The following is a 16596-nucleotide window of genomic DNA, read 5'->3' as shown; positions in this document are numbered from 1 at the left end:
AAAGAGGCAGGACAAGAGAGAAGCAAAGTTTGCCTTGAGGATGTGGTAGCAGTGTTTTGAAATGCTGCCAGATATCTTCAGGGAAGAAGGAAAAGAAGGGACAGTATAAGAAATGCAGGTGGAAATATGAGAGTAGGTCATCAACAAACATTTCTTACTAGGTTTGTGGCAAGAATCTCTATATAATATGCCAAAATCAATATGGGTTTGTTGTCAAAACAGCAGCACCATATCTGTGGGAAGAGCAGCTGACTCAGGTTAGAGTGGCCAAGTGTTAAAAGGGCATAAATGATACAGGGTAGAAGTGTGAGCTTTTGAAGACAGATATATTACATATTTCTATATTTGAAATTTAAAGAATTATTTTAGTAAAGCGTGTAGACCAGAAGAGAGAGGAGGGAGAGAGGGAGAGAGAGAGAGAGAGCTTATTGACGGTGCCCTCAAGACTTTGGAACAAGTTCAATCAGCTCCCATGTTATTGGTCTTGAAAAAGTGACTCTTTTTTTAATGGGTGTTTGAATGCTAACTGGCACAAGCTATTGTTGGGGATGAGAGACTAGCTTTTACTCTTTGATAAAATTATAGATTTCTTTTTTAATGTGGATGATATTCTATCCCAATCCATAGTTTGCTCTCCACGGAAATCTTTAGTAAAAGGCGAAAGATTTATACGATCTGAAGAGAAACCAGAGTATGATAGTTTGCTGTTGGTTTGTTTGCTTGCTTGCTTTTTTTTTTTTTTTTGGAATTTATATCCCGCCCTTCTCCGAAGACTCAGGGCAGCTTACACAGTGTTAAGCAATAGTCTTCATCCATTTGTATATTATATACAAAGTCAACTTTTATTGCCCCCAACAATCTGGGTCCTCATTTTACCTACCTTATAAAAGGATGGAAGGCTGAGTCAACCTTGGTGGGACTTGAACTTGCAGTAATTGCAAGCAGCTGTGTTAATAACAGACATAGTCTGCTGAGCCACCAGAGGCTTGCTTGCTTGCTTGCTTGTTTGCTTGCTTGCTTCCTTAAAAATAAATGACGTTAGCTGCTTTTACTGTTTTTTTTATACACTGCCTTATTATTGGATTAGGGTTAGGTTTTTTATAAATGCAAGGACAAAGCAAGAAAGATACTTTCTTAGCAATTAACATTCTAGCTTATCCCAAATATTTGCTGATTGCAGAGTGAGGTTATATAATCAAAACATCAGGCTAAAATAGTATAATCTAAAGTCAAGAATTTTCATTGGACATTATCTCAAAGGCAGGACATGGATAGGATTTACTAAAAACTGAATAATATTTATACCTGGGCTGACTTATAAATGATCAGTAAATATTAACATGATTCTGTGAATAACAAAAGTAGCTTCCAGACCACTTGCTCATTTAGATTACAGCCTACATGGTCTAAATCAGGGGTGTCAAACTGGTGGCCCATGGGCTAGATGCATCACCTGTAGGCCGTGCCCATTCCGGCTCCGCAAATTGAGATAAAATTGGTTTGGTGTGCCCTTTGCATTTCTCAAATATCAAAAGTATATCATCTACAGAAGGCTGAAGTGATTGGATATTCACACTGAAGCCGCTTTTTAATTACCATATTGCCTGCTGGGATATTTTTAACTCTCAGTATTTTTGGAGCTATTTTGTTTTAGACATATTGTAATGTCCTGTTGATATTTTTTTTTAAATACACACACATCCTGCTTTTATAAGCAGGTGAACAGGTTTAGTAAACAGGAGTTTGGAAAGGCCAGCAGGAAAGGAGGGACACTTTCCCCCTTTTTATTTTACTTTTTTTCCATCTATTTTATTTGACTGGGCTGGTGCTTAGCCCAATAAGGTAATTCTGGCAGCGCACAGCTAGAATACACAAAGAAGAATGACTTGCGTGGAAGTTTGACTAGGAGACTTAGTAGGGAATGGCACAAGCAATATGGACAGAAAGGGAAGCGTTATAGGTAGTCCTCATCTTACGACCATCACTGAGCCCAAAATTTATGTTATTAAGTGAGAAATTTGTTAAGTGAATTTTGCCCCTTTTTACAACTTTTCTCACCCCATTTGTTAAGTGAATCACTGCAGCTGTTCAATTAGTAACATGGTTGTCAAAGTGACTTTGACTTTTTTCCCCATTGACTTTGCTTGTCGGACGGTCGCAAAAGGGGATCACATGGACCATCATAAATGTGAATCAGTTGTCAAGCATCCGAATGTAAATCAGGTGACCATGGGGATATTGCAATGGTCATAACTGTGAAAAATGGTCATAAGTCACTTTTTTCAGTGCTGTGGTAACTTTGAACGGTCACTAACTGAACAGTTGTGAGTCGAGGAGCACCTGCGTTGTGACTTGCACAATGCTTGTCTTCCGATCTAAAGATAACCCAAACTACATCTGCTCCAAATGCAAATTTATTTCTTCATTGGAAGAGAACATATAATAGACCCAAGAAGAAAGTTGCTGAGAAATGCATCAGAGAAGACCTTTTTCAGGGGTGGGCTTCAAAATTTTTAGCAAGGGATTGTCTGCCCAGTTGCTGGGTGGGCGTGGCCATGGTGGGTTTGGCCTAGTTGGCATCCTGCACCACGGGGGGCGTTTTTTCTCTCCCTGGGCTCCGGAGGCTTTTTTTGAGCTTCCGGGAGGGCGAAAATGGTCTCCCTGGACTCGGGCGGCCCTCTAGAGGCTGGAAACGACCTTCTTGAACTTCCAGTAGGCCCGTTTTTTTGCCCTCCCTGAGCCCCCACATATGCCTTGCACTTACCTGCATCCAAAACAGGCCATGTGGGGACTCCTGGGAGAGGCGGGGTGGGCGGGGCCAGCCAGGAGTGGGATTTGAGGGTTCTCCAAACTGCACAGAATCTTAGCTAGAGGTTCTCCTGAACTCCTGTGAATCCCCAGCAGCCCACCCCTGATCTTTTTGGACAGGAAAAATGAAGCGCCCCAGGAGACACTAACATGAAGAATACATGGATGAATGTGACAACCCACTCCCGCTCAAAAAAAGATTAGAAATCACTCAATGCCAGTGAAATTCAGGAACTTAAATAAACCACACAGCAGATAATTAGGACCAAAGAATATGAAGATTTATGCAAAAGACCAGCAAAGGGAGTTAAGAGTCTTGCAAGATCTTGTAAGACACCGGTAGTGATACTTAAACCTCAGAATATTCAACATTAAAAACCTGGAAGGAAAAAAATGTGCATAATTGGTATATTACAAATTGTGCCATGCTAATTGTTAAGTTCGGGAAGTAACAAGGCTGGAGACCAGGGTAGTGACAACAGCTCTTTAATATATGGTGAACCCAGCAACCGGGCTGGGGAAAAACCTCTCCTTATATACAGTTTAACCGGCGGCTTCAACCAATCAGCAACGTGCTTGTTTCCCGCCAAAATATTTAAAGATACATTACACTCCTTCCCTCCCAGATAACACTTTACCCATATTTACATGATATTTACATATTATTTTTCAACGTAATCACGCAAATAGACTGGGCGTCTCCTGACTCTTTCGGACCTGCGCAGTTCATTCCCTGGGAGTGGGTCGAGCTGACCGGAGGGGCTGTTTGCTCCTCTCAGCTCCTCCTCTAGGCCATCCGGCCCTGGATTATTTGCAGAGTCGTCCCTGCTGTTTTCTAATGGAACCTGTTGGCGTCGCTGGACCTCCGGGAATTCAGATAAGTCCTGCGATTTTCCCGGGTTAGAGTCAGCTGTGGATTCAAACATTGTATAGTCAGGGCCTGTTTCGTCTAATTCGGATTGTTCGGCTATGCGTTTTCGTATTTGGTCTATGTGGCGCCTCCATACTCGGCCGTCCTTTAACTCCACCAAGTATGATTTTGGACCTGTTATGTTTAGGATTTGTCCTGCTACCCAGATTGGGCCTTCACCATAGTTGTGTGCCCACACTCGGTCGCCTATTTCCATCCCTCTTGTTTTTTCGAGTCCCCCCTTGTAACCCTCCGGTGTATAGTTTGGATTTAAACGGTCTAGTGGGCACCTGAGCTTTCGGCCCATTAATAATTCTGCTGGGCTTCTGCCGGTTGTGACACAGGGGGTTCTGTGTTGGACGGCCAGGAAAACATCGATTTTTGTTTGCCAGTCACCTGGCTTGAGTCTGGACAATGCCTCTTTTGCGCTCCGGACGAAACGCTCTGCAAGGCCATTCGTCGCAGGGTGGAAAGGCGCCGAGAGGGCATGTCGGATGCCCTCTTCTGCCAAGTACTCCTCAAACTGGGTTGCCGTGAATTGCGGGCCGTTATCGGAAACTAGCGTGTCGGGCAACCCATGGGTTACAAATAGGTGCCGTAGGACTGAGATCACGGCCTCGGCTGTCATGGATCTCATGAGAATGATTTCCAGCCATTTGGAGTAGGCATCGACTACTACCAGGAAGGTTTGGCCATGGAAGGGGCCGGCAAAATCAATGTGGATTCTCAACCAGGGCCCTTGGGGTCTCTCCCATTCCCGCACCGGGGCCGTTGGGGGTAGCGGTCTGGACTCCTGGCAGGCCTGGCATTTCCCTACCCTTTCAGCAATTTCCGAGTCCATTAAGGGCCACCACACATAGCTTCTCGCTAGACCCTTCATCCTTACAATCCCTGGGTGACCCTCATGGAGGAGATCCAACACCCTTTTCCTCAACTTCTCTGGGATCACCACTCGATCCCCCCATAGCAGGCACCCCCCTTGAGCCGAAAGTTCCCCACGTTTCTTTACAAACTCTTTAAAACGCTCGCCCGGCGCAGCGGGCCACCCTCTTTGTACCCAACCAAGTACAGTTCTCACAATAATGTCCCGGTATGACGCCCGAGCCACCTCCTTTGACGTGACTGGGCCAGAGTCCAGAGAGTCAATTAACAGTATGGGCGTCCCCGGAGTAGGGTCCTCGATCGCCCCTGGTAGTGGGCATCTGCTTAATGCGTCCGCAGGCCCCAACTCTTTTCCTGGCCGGTGCCGCAGTTTATAGGAGTATGCGGCTAAAAAGATAGTCCATCGGGTCAATCGTGGCGAAAGTGCCACAGGCGTCGGGCGGTCGCCAGCCAGCAACCCTAACAGTGGTCTATGGTCTGTAACAATTTCAAAGTCTCTCCCAAAGACGTATTCGTGAAACTTTTTTACTCCTGAAACTATAGCTAGAGCTTCCTTATCCAGCTGACTATAGTTCCTCTCTGTCGAGGACATCGTTCTGGAGTAGAAGGCTATTGGGGCTTCTGTGCCATTTGGAAGCCTGTGGCTGAGCACAGCACCCACTCCGTAAGGGGAAGCATCGCAAACTAATACCAATGGCATCGTGCCATGATACTGGATCAGTAAGCTATCGCTCGAGAGTAGGTTTTTTACTGCCTCGAAAGCCCTAGCTTCCGTCTTTCCCCAAGACCAAACAGTATTCTTTCCCAGTAACTTATGTAGCGGCTCGGCAACGGTTGCCTTATTTTTCAAAAATACCGCGTAAAAGTTCACTAGACCCAGGAATGCCTGTAGCTCTGTTTTGTTTTTTGGCGCTGGAGCCTTTCTTATTGCCTTGACCTTGCTCTCAGTGGGGTGGATTCCTTCCTTGTCTATTCTGTAGCCCAAGAACTCTACGGATTCTACCCCTATTTGGCATTTGTTCACTTTAACTTTTAGACCGGCTGACCGGAAAATGCCCAAAACTTTTCTCAAACGCTCCCCCAATTCTTCTAAATTTTCGGCTGATACCAATACATCATCAAAATAGGGGACTACCCCCGGGAGCCCTTGCAGAAGTCGCTCCATTAAATTTTGAAATAGACCAGGTGCCACACTCACCCCAAACTGTAACCGGGTACACTTGAAAGCACCTCTGTGAGTCACAATTGTCTGGGCTTCGGCTGTGTTGGCGTCTACAGGCAGTTGTTGATAGGCTTGGGCCAAATCTAATTTGGCAAAAGCGTGCCCTTGCCCCAGCGAGTGCAGCAAGTGTTGCACCACGGGACCGGTAAGCGCTTTTTGCAAGGCTTTGTTTAACGTTGCCTTGTAGTCAGCGCAGATTCTAACTGACCCATCTGGTTTCACTGGGGTGACGATTGGCGTCTCCCACTTTGCATGATCGACTGGCACCAGTATCCCTGACTGATGAGCTTGTCTATCTCCTGTCAATCTTGGGTTTAAGGGCAAAGGACCCTCCTTGCTTTTAACCGTATGGGGCTACCTGGGGTCTAAATTGAAGGAAATAGGGGTCCCCTTGTACTTGCCCAGGCAGTCCTTGAACACATCTTCGAATTCGTTCATGAGTGTGTCTTTTAGGTTAAAGTCACTTCTGTAGATGCCAGTCACTCCCATGCCCAATGCACGGAACCAGTCTAGTCCCAACAAACTTGGCAGGGTCCCTTCGACTATCGTGATGGGCAGGGTCTTCTTGTGTGGTCCGTACTCGACGCGGACGGAGGTGGTCCCTCGAACAGGGATGCGATTCCCTTGGTAATCGTGAACTCTTAGCCGCTGTGTTTGCAGTTTGCGTTTGGCGATTTTCGGCAAAGCTTTCGCAACAGTGTCCCAGGACATGATTGTGATCGCTGACCCTGTGTCCACTTCTAGTCGGCACGGCACTCCTTCGATTTTCGGTTTTGTGAAGATTTTCTTCTCGACGCGGGTTGCTGCACGGCCTACTATCACGGTCGTTCGATTTGAATTCGCGCCCTTTTTGTTTTGACCAATCACGGGTCGCCTAGCCGATCCCGCGCTCTGATTGGTTGGTTTGAATTTTCGGCGGGAAGGTTGGGGTGCTCGACAGACTTGAGCCAGGTGCCCCTTCTTCTCGCATCGCCGACATGTAGCGTCCTTGAACTTGCATCGTTGACGCTGGTGTTGCCCTCCGCAACTTCCGCATTCATCCCGGTCTTCTTTGCCCCTTCTCCCGGTGAGGCAAACTCCTTCCTCATCCTCGCCGTCTGATTCGGTCTGGATTTCTTCGTTGTGGACCGGGGTTGATTTCGTGCTCGCCGTTGGCGTGAGTGGCTTTTGTAGGGTTTCCGCCGCTTGGGTGGACATCTCATGAGCTCTGGCTTCGTCCAGAGCGTTTGCCAGCGTTAGATTGCTTTTTGATAGCAGCCGCCTCCGCAAACGAATGTCTCTGACCCCACGGATGAGTTGCTCTAACAGCTCCTCATCCAAGTCTCGGTACCCACAATCCTTGGAGGCTTTTCTCAGGGCGGCCATGTAATCGCTGATGGATTCGCCCTCTTGCTGTCTGCGCTCTCCAAATTCAAAACGCCGTACATATTTGGACGGTGTTGGCGCGAAATGGTTCTTCAATAGATTTTGCAGAGTTTGCCACGATACCGATTGTACCGCCGTTGGCTCTGCCAGGGCTTCCGCGATGTCGATGACCTCGGGACCGCAGTGGCTCAGGAAATACGCCCTTTTTCGGTTGTCTGGAACTCCTTGCAGTTCGTTTGCCTCGAGGAAGCTCTCGAAACGGGTCATGTACGTTCCCCATTTCTCCCTGGATGGGTCAAACGGCGCGGGCGGAGTGTAGCTGGCCATCGCTGCGATTCTGCCCTGAGTTTGCTGGGTTCGGTTCTTCCGCGCGTTCAGCTCGTTCCTGGTGCTCTTAGCCTCGGAATCCCACCTTCGTCGCCAGTGTTAAGTTCGGGAAGTAACGAGGCTGGAGACCAGGGTAGTGACAACAGCTCTTTAATATATGGTGAACCCAGCAACCAGGCTGGGGAAAAACCTCTCCTTATATACAGTTTAACCGGCGGCTTCAACCAATCAGCAACGTGCTTGTTTCCCGCCAAAATATTTAAAGATACATTACACTAATCTTATCCTTATCTTTGAGAGGTAGCACCTTAGTAAACGAATGTCATAGACACAGTTAACCAAACCTCAGCAAGGCTTTTTCAGCTATAATATTCTCCTCCACAAAATGGTTAAAAGAAGAGCAAATGATGCTCCTTTTAGATGAGATCAGAGTGGGCTGAATGGCTGCAGCCAAAGAGTGCTTATTAATGGTCCCACTTCAGCTTGGAGAGTTGTACTATGAGAAGTGACACAGTGGAAAGGCCACTTGAAAGTGGCAAAAAGCTGTAATGGGTAGCTCATACTTTAAGTGAAAGAGAAGAGATTCAAAACACAGATTTGAGCAGTGGGCTGAAATGAGTAGGTTAGAATTTAACTTAGAAAAATCAAAATTTATACATCAGGATCAGAAGCCTCTATAAATATAGGTATAAACAAGGTATAAGGATGCCTCCTGGCTCAGCTGTCATACTTGGGGAAGAGATCTAGTTGTGATGCTATGCAAAATGTAGTTGCTAAAAAAGCAAAAGTTACCTTGGGATGCATTAACAGGAGTCCAGATCACAGGAAGCAATTCTTTCACTCCACTCCTACCACGGTCAGACACTATGTCAAGTTCTGAGTATTAGAATTCAAGAAGGACAGTTAACAAGTTTGGGGAAAAACTACCAAGATGGAGAATGATCTGGAAATCAAGCTACATGAGGAAAGGCTAAAGTTCTCTAATGTTAACCAACAGAACATTTGACTGAGGGAAGTACGATAGCAATTTTGAAATATCTGAAAGGTTGCCACACAGAAGGTGGAGCAGACTTATTATCTGTTGCTGCAGCAAGTAGGATTTGAATTAATAGATTTAAACTATAAGGAAGGACGTTTGGGCTTAATATCAGGAGGAACTTCTGAAATATCCAAGCCTACAACATGAAGTCATCAACTTTCCTTTGCTAGACAATTCTACAAAGACATCAGCAAACCACTTCATAAAACTTGCTGAAATAACTGCAACGTTGACTGTGAGACAAAAGAAAAAGAGAGCTCTTCAAACAGAAGCTGGATGGTTTTCTGCCAGAGATGTTCTAACAGATTCTGCATGGAGAAGGATGATTATATAATTATTGATTGGTTCATAAAGTTGGTTAAAGGATTTGGTGTTTTTAGCTGTGTTGAATACTATCATCCAGTTCAATAGATTTGGAAGTGTGTTTCCAACCAGATGAATAGCATCAGAAGTGGTATTCAGCTGGTTCGGACCGGTACGCCCGAACTGGTAGTGGAAATTGCGGGTAGACCTGCCCACCTGCCCACCTGCCCCAGCTCTATGCCATCCTATTTAGGCACGTTTTTGAGTCCCGGCGTATGCATGGAAGAAGACATGTGAGCAAAGCAAATGCACGGAAGGCTGGGCACATATGTGGAATGCAGGCACGTGTGTGAACTGGCACACACACACATGAAGCAAGCGTGTATGCGCGGGGCGAACTGGTAGTAACATAATGAGAAACCCACCGCTGAATAGCATGGATGCAATAGTTCATGTCTCCTGTTCATGTTTCCCAGAAACTGGTACACAGAGAAATATGGGCTCCCCTAGTGCAGATTATATAATCATCACTATTAATAATTTTACTTTATGCAAATTTGTAAAATTTATCTTTTGAAGCCCTCACTGCATCTCTTAGTAACAAATTCCATAGTCCGTCATGCACTGAATGAAATAGTTATTTTTATCTACTTTAATTGCTATACTCTGGATACCGTTATTGTTATCAGACATAAATGTGAATAAAATATTAAAAGGGAAGAACAAGGTATGACAGAAAATCAGGAGATTGAAGAGATCTCAGTTATTTAGTAATATGGAAACTGAACACCCAAGTATATAGGAGGGGACCTTTTGGGAGGAAGGTGCAATGAGATACTGAAAGAGAACAAACCTGGTAAATTATAGATATACATATTACTCTGTTTCATTGATTCGTTGACAATTTCCAAATGGTATTTAAGTGCATTTCTGCCCTAAACAGGCCAAAATAATATAAAGAATAATACATTCTATGTATACCAAGTACTGTAATTGATTCAAATTACTTTTCATACGTCTCCTTGCACATTTGGCACAAGGATGGGCTTTCACTAACATTTGTTAAGTTGAGTAAAAACACTCCAGAGCTTCTCTCTGGATTTGGAGATTTTATCCGGTTGACATAATTTGATTGCCTTTTGCTTCTTAGTTTTGTAAAAACGAGAAAACTCACCAGGATTCTCAGGCATAAATTCACCACGGTTTTTAATTCAAAGTTTTTAAGCAGCAAATTCAAACGTCTTTAATGAACCTGCCCAAAGATGAAACTATATATAGACAATTAATGTGACAAATGTTTTGTTTGCAAACACAGTATGAGCTATGCCAAAGACTCTCACTTTCTTTGAGTGAAGACACGAATGAATCTCTCAGATGAATCCATACCAGCTCAAAAACTGCAGACTTAATAGATGCTCCTTGGCCTATTGATCCGATTGACAAAAGTGACATCACACAGTTGCACCACAAAATTCACCCATTTTGTATATGTGTGCAATACCACAATGTATATAGAAAAGGACCAGAGTTTCCACCATGTCATCATAGTGTTGCTTTTCTCACCTGTCCCTCAGTTCACTCTGCCGACAAAGGCTTCTGACAACCAATCTCTGAGTAATTCTGCACAAGCAGTGTTCTGTGCTTCTATAAATCTTTCATCAAAGTTAAAATAAAAACAACATTTGATAAAATGACATGATGATGATAATAGAAAACCAAGATATTTAGGCAAGATATGCCATGCCATCATTAACACGGACCCTTTTCAGAGCTATCTTCAGCCACTTTCAATTGACTGACTATATGGAAATATTAGTTGTCCCAAGGTTTATAGTTTTGGACATGCAATAAATCTCAGGAGAACAAAAATTCTAGATGTTCTGCAATACAGCTCCACCTCCTCCTGTGATCTTTGGACTATCACAGCATGTCTGTCTTCACATAAGAAGAGAACTGCCTCCCAAAGGTCCAATTTAGCACAGTTCCACACCTTCAGGTGGGTGATTCTGACAAACTTTTACTTTATAGTATTCTCCAGAGTATGTCTGCTTCAAGAAAAACTGGAATGTCATTTGCAAAAGAAAAAATAGCCAGTCTGATCATCTACTGAGATTGGCTGTTCCGTTTTTTTTTAGCAGACGCAAAGATATTATTCTCATTATTTAGCTGGTTAGGGTAACTTGGTGTACTTACAATACATGTTATTAAATTGGCCAGATGGAACCAGCCAATCTGAACTGTTCCAAAGATTTTTTTTAAAAAATTGTCAACAATTAGAAGTGACAAAATGACCCTACCAAGCCTACCATTAGGCAGTGAGCAACTAGGTTCAACAAGTTGATGAATGTCAAGAAAATCAGTAATATGCTAGTTGCGTTATGAAGGCAGGACTGGTTAGCTGGTATTCACATCTATGTTTAAACCTTTGGCTTTGGTTTGAACTGAGAAGATTGAGAATTGGGCTAATAGTTCATTAAGACTGTAAAATTAAAACTGTAGATGTTCATAGGTTATAGAATAGAATAGAATAGAATAGAATAGAATAGAATAGAATAGAATAGAATAGAATAGAATAGAATAGAATTTTATTGGCCAAGTGTGATTGGACACACAAGGAATTTGTCTTGGTGCATATGCTCTCAGTGTACATAAAAGAAAAGATACGTTCATCAAGGTACAACATTTACAACACAATTGATGGTCAATATATCAATATAAATCATAAGGATTGCCAGCAACAAGTTATAGTCATACAGTGATAAGTGGAAATTATCATACCTACTTATTATTATTATAATAATTATATAATAATATATAATATATAATAATATATAATATATAATATATGTTTTCTGAGGTTTTCGCGGGTGTTTATATGTAGGTCTTTGGTTAGTCAGGTTTTCTCCCACGTAAAATTGGAAGTGTCTTGGCGACGTTTCGACGAAGTCTCATTCGTCATCTTCAGGCTTCAGCCTGCTTCTGGGAGCAATTTGCCGTGCTTTGCTCCCAGAAGCACAAAGCTGAAGCCTGAAGATGACGAATGAGACTTCGTCGAAACGTCGCCAAGACACTTCCAATTTTACGCGGGAGAAAACCCGAATAACCAAAGACCTATATATATATATATATATAATATAATAATATATATATATAATATATAATAATATACTTATTATTATTATAATAATAATTATTATTATATTATAATTATTGTTATTATTATACTTATTATCATACCTACTTGACTAGGAATAATGGATACTGTAGTCCAACAAAAAAAATAGAGAGCAGGTTTTGGAAATGATTTTGTTCAGCCAAAGACAGTCTATTAAAGAAATGTATTTTTCCAAAGTTTATTCACACCTGTTTGAATAAACATGGTTGGCATGTTTTTCTTCTGCAGTTACAGTTCAGTTATCCCAGATATTATTCAGCTAATATAAATGGGTCTTAATTTTCCCTCAGGCGATGCAGTGGCTCAGTGGCTAAGATGCTGAGCTTGTCAATCAGAAAGGTTGGCAGTTTGGGGTTCGAATACCTAGCACTGCATAACGGAGTGAGCTCCCATTACTTGCCCCAGATTCTGCCAACCTACCAGTTTAAAAGCATGTAAAAATGCAAGTAGAAAAATAGGGACCACGTTGGTGGGAAGGTAACAGCGTTCCGTGCCCCTTCGGCATTTAGTCATGCTGGCCCCATGACCACGGAATTGTCATCAGACAGTGGCTGGCTCTTCAGCTTAGAAACGGAGATGAGCACCTCCCCCTAGAGTCGGGAACGACTAGCATGTATGTGCGAGGGGAATCTTTACCTAATTTTCTCTCTGACCTCAGATTCTCAGTGTTCCTGAGGTAGAGGATCCAGGAATACCTAATAGAAAGTTGGCTACCAGTCCTCCTCCAAAATCAGCAATTTTAACCAATTGCCAGTCAGCAATGCTCCCTTGAAATATCCAGCTTGCCTTCATTACTCCTCAGCATGAAAACAGAACTTATTTCTGACCTTGATTTTAAGAATTATATGTTTTCTTGTTCTCTCTAGCTTTCTTTTGGACCTTACAACTTCGTTTTACAAATAACTTGGTGATTTCTCTGTTAAATGCTGTTATTGCATTCCTGGCCATCAGACTGCATTTAACGAAGAAAATTATAGGCATTCTTTTTCTCCTGTCCAACGTCTAGATTACTCTTTTGGTTTTAACATAGTAAAAACTATAGTAACAACCCTTCTCCAGAATAATTGTTCTTATGAAGTGGCTTTAAACTCTGGACTTAAATTAATTGCTTGTATGAACATACATTATGTCTCTCCTTTGCCCTTTGAAACAATGTTGTAGTAGTATGGAGACTTTAATTACTGAGACATCTGTTGGAATCTAAATCTGCAAAGTATTGTCCTTCTGGGAAATTCTTGACCTGTGTCGCTGACAACTGTCTCCTTCACAGGTAGAGAATAGACTACCTGTGAGTTAGAATTTGGAGTAGAAATTATAATGTGGTGCTGGAATTATTAATAATAAAGAAAACAGAAGCTAATTAAATGTAGGCTTGTGCAAAATTGCACAAAGGGGTGTTTAGTTTCAATTCTTCTAGTAAAGTTCCTTTTCAATGTACTTTTCAATTTTAATTTTTATTGAAGATTTTAAGTATGATTGTTAAAATCAGTTGGGTAACCTTGAGACAGTCACTCTCTCTCAGCCTAATCCACCTCATGGTGAGGAGTAAGGTGTATTGGATATGTTCACTGTCTTGAGTTATTGGTAAAAAAAATAGTAAAGGTGGGATACAAATAAATAAATGATACAAATTAAACTCAGAAAGAAAAAAGAGAAACCGAATAAAAAGTGCAAAGAAAGAAAAAAGAGGAAAGAGGAAAGAAGTAGAAAAAGAAATGAAACAGATATGGAATTGACTTTCAGTCTTCATCACAATAAATAAAAACAAATAGGATTCACTTATCATTTCTTATAAAATTGCAAACAAATAACTCATCTTCTCATAATTCAGTCCTTCTATATGTAGAATCATAAATAATGAATTTTTCAGCCCAGGTGACAACAAAAAGTCTGTGAAGGGTTACCAGACTTTTATATAAAAAACATGTCTGATTTTAAATTTGATCAAACAAACCAACTTTATATTTTTTTTCTTTTATATCCAACAGTCTCGATCTTCAATTCCTTCAGACATTGTCTTTCTTTTCCCTCATTGCAGAGGCTTTTTTGAGACTTAACATAAATCCAATGAAAAGTCATTTCAAAGCCTTAACTAGCTTTTTTTGTGTATCCAGTAAAAGTCCTTCTCAGTCGTTCTCTTTGCTTTTCTCTGTCTTGTAATCCACACTTTTACTATAATTTGTATTTTTTATTTGAATACTTGTCTGCTTTTAATTCACCCTTTTTAAGCCAATACTTATGATTCCACCAATCTATCTATAAAAGCAGACGTTGTTGATATTGTTGCTATGATGCCTACTAATATTTTTCTCTTTTTTTCAAACATTTCCTTCAATATTTAATATTTCCTCTTTAATGTTTCAGTTGTGTTTTGTGTCATTTTGTAAATCCCAATCCTAAATGAAAGGTGCAGTTTGTCCAAACTCTTAATTCACCTTTCCAAACTACTTTTCAAAACAATACAGTTTCCTCCTTTTAGAAGACGAGAACAAAGCTGTCAAGTTGTTTCACTTCACATCATTTCCAAGATCTCTTCCAGCTACAGGAAGTGTCAAGAGGTACCAGGAGTAAGATGTGGTGCTTACAAAACACACTGCTTCATTGCTGTATTGCAACGAGGCAAATCATGTCATATTTGAGGTACAAAACTTTCCATCAAAACAAACGCACTTTACATAAGCCAAGTCAAATGTATGTCTTACATTTCAAGACAGCACATTTTAATGAAACCAGAGCAATAAGTATAATTCCATGACAGAAATTGTCATGGGCAAAAAACAGTCAACTATTTACAGGAGTTCTTACAAGAGGAGACAGTGAAAAATGTACACAACTCCAATGGTGAAAAAAAGGGAGAAAGAAAGAAAAGAAAGCCAGAAGGTCAATGCCAAAGAAAAAATACTTGGTAAAAATCAGACATTCTGAAAGTGCAACTATTAGAATGGGAAAAGGGACAAGACATATGGGTTCATTCGGGGAGCCTAAATTTGTAGAGATGGTGCAGGAAAGCTAAATGTCTGACTGCAATTAGTGAAAGATGGAAACTTGGATAGTTTCAATAGTAGTTAATAAAGTTAACGTTTGATTGCAAAGTGGTAAGAGTTTGCTAGGACTAAGCAGTAAAGTTAAAACCTGATTGAAAGGACCTATACTTTTTACTTTATTTTTTTTATTTATTAAATTTATATGCCTTTCATATCACTGTCAAGCGATCCTGAGTGGATTACAACCTCATAAAAAGCAAGTACAAAATGTTAAAACACTAAATATTAAAATAAACTGAGATTAAATGAGTTAAGAACCAAAGTACACCAAGGTAGATGTGGGATCTTCTTCCTAGTCCATTAATCACCTCCAACCCCATTAAGGCCCTGGGGCCAATTGGGAGAGTCATATTTTGAGGTGCTTTTGGAGGGCTGAAAGGGTGAGGGTAGATCTCACTGACGTTTCAGAGGGTAGGAGCCACAGAAGAAAAAGCCCTTCTCCTGGATTCTGTAGCATGTGGAACAGTGATGGGTTTCAATTTAGTTTGCTACCATTTGCTCATGCATACACACATGCATGCGCAGAAGCATCCAGGCAGGTGGGCGGAGCCTCCCACCACCGCCACTATTGGTTTGCCTGATCCGGGGCGAATGGGTAGCAACCCACCACTGATGTGGAACGAATGGGGTTGGCCCATCTATAATTAAAGGATGTCAGGAATCAGGCGAAAATAAGCTGTGGAAATATTAAGGCTCTAAAGAGGAGATAAGCTGCTACTGTTGCTTTCAAAATGAATAAACAGAATGGATTCAGTGAGGAAATAAGGCTACCTACCTTCAAAATTGAAGGATTCCCCCCCCCACAAAGAACTAAGAGGCAGAAACAAAACAGAATTAGGATGCTTTAAAAGAGAGCAAGTTGTTGGTACAAAAGAGCTGTAAGGACAGCAGAGAACTGTGAAGTAGCTAAAGAAGAAGGTGAAGAGGTATCACAGCAAGGAAAAAGAAGGAAAAAAAAGAAAGGGGGTTGCAAAAAGAGATAAGAAACTATCATTTATTGTCTGAAAAAGAAGGGTCGGAAAAATGGCTTGCAAGAAAGCAAAGGATAAAAGGAAGTTCCCCTCACTATGGCCAACAAGGAGCTGAAATGCAGCCTGGCCTTGCATGGAAACAAGGAGCCCCAGCTATCATTGCTTCCATCGCCTACTGGCAAGGTTGATCTCCTACATCAGGAGTGTCAAACTCAATTTCATTGAGGGGCGCATCAGGGTCGCGTTTGACCTTGGGGGCCCGGGTGGATGTGGCCAGGGTGGGTATGGCCAACTCAATGCACTCGTGTTGGGGGTGCCTGTGTTGGCCCAAGTGCTCTGCCAGGTAAAACGGGCTCCCGAGCTCCGTTTTTAGCTGTGACAGCCTCCTGCAATCCTCTGCCAGTGAAAATGGAGCTCTTCTCTGGCAGGCACCCCATGGGCTGGTCCTTCACTGTTTCCAGGGCAGCCCCACGGGCCAGATTTAAGCACCAGGATCTGACCCCGGGCCTTAAATTTGACACCCCTCACCTACATCCTATACTTGTAGCTT

At 42.1% G+C, this 16596-nt stretch overlaps 1 pseudogene; it reads right to left on the bottom strand.

The window, feature by feature from the left end:
• Positions 1–573: 573 nt before the first annotated feature.
• Positions 574–695, bottom strand: LOC131203577 (U5 spliceosomal RNA; annotated as a pseudogene).
• Positions 696–16596: the final 15901 nt, after the last annotated feature.

Source organism: Ahaetulla prasina, chromosome 8 (assembly GCF_028640845.1).
Source record: "Ahaetulla prasina isolate Xishuangbanna chromosome 8, ASM2864084v1, whole genome shotgun sequence".
Taxonomy (NCBI): Eukaryota; Metazoa; Chordata; class Lepidosauria; order Squamata; family Colubridae; genus Ahaetulla; species Ahaetulla prasina.
Note: the sequence above shows the minus strand (reverse complement) of the source record. Positions and strands in the feature narration are given on the sequence as shown.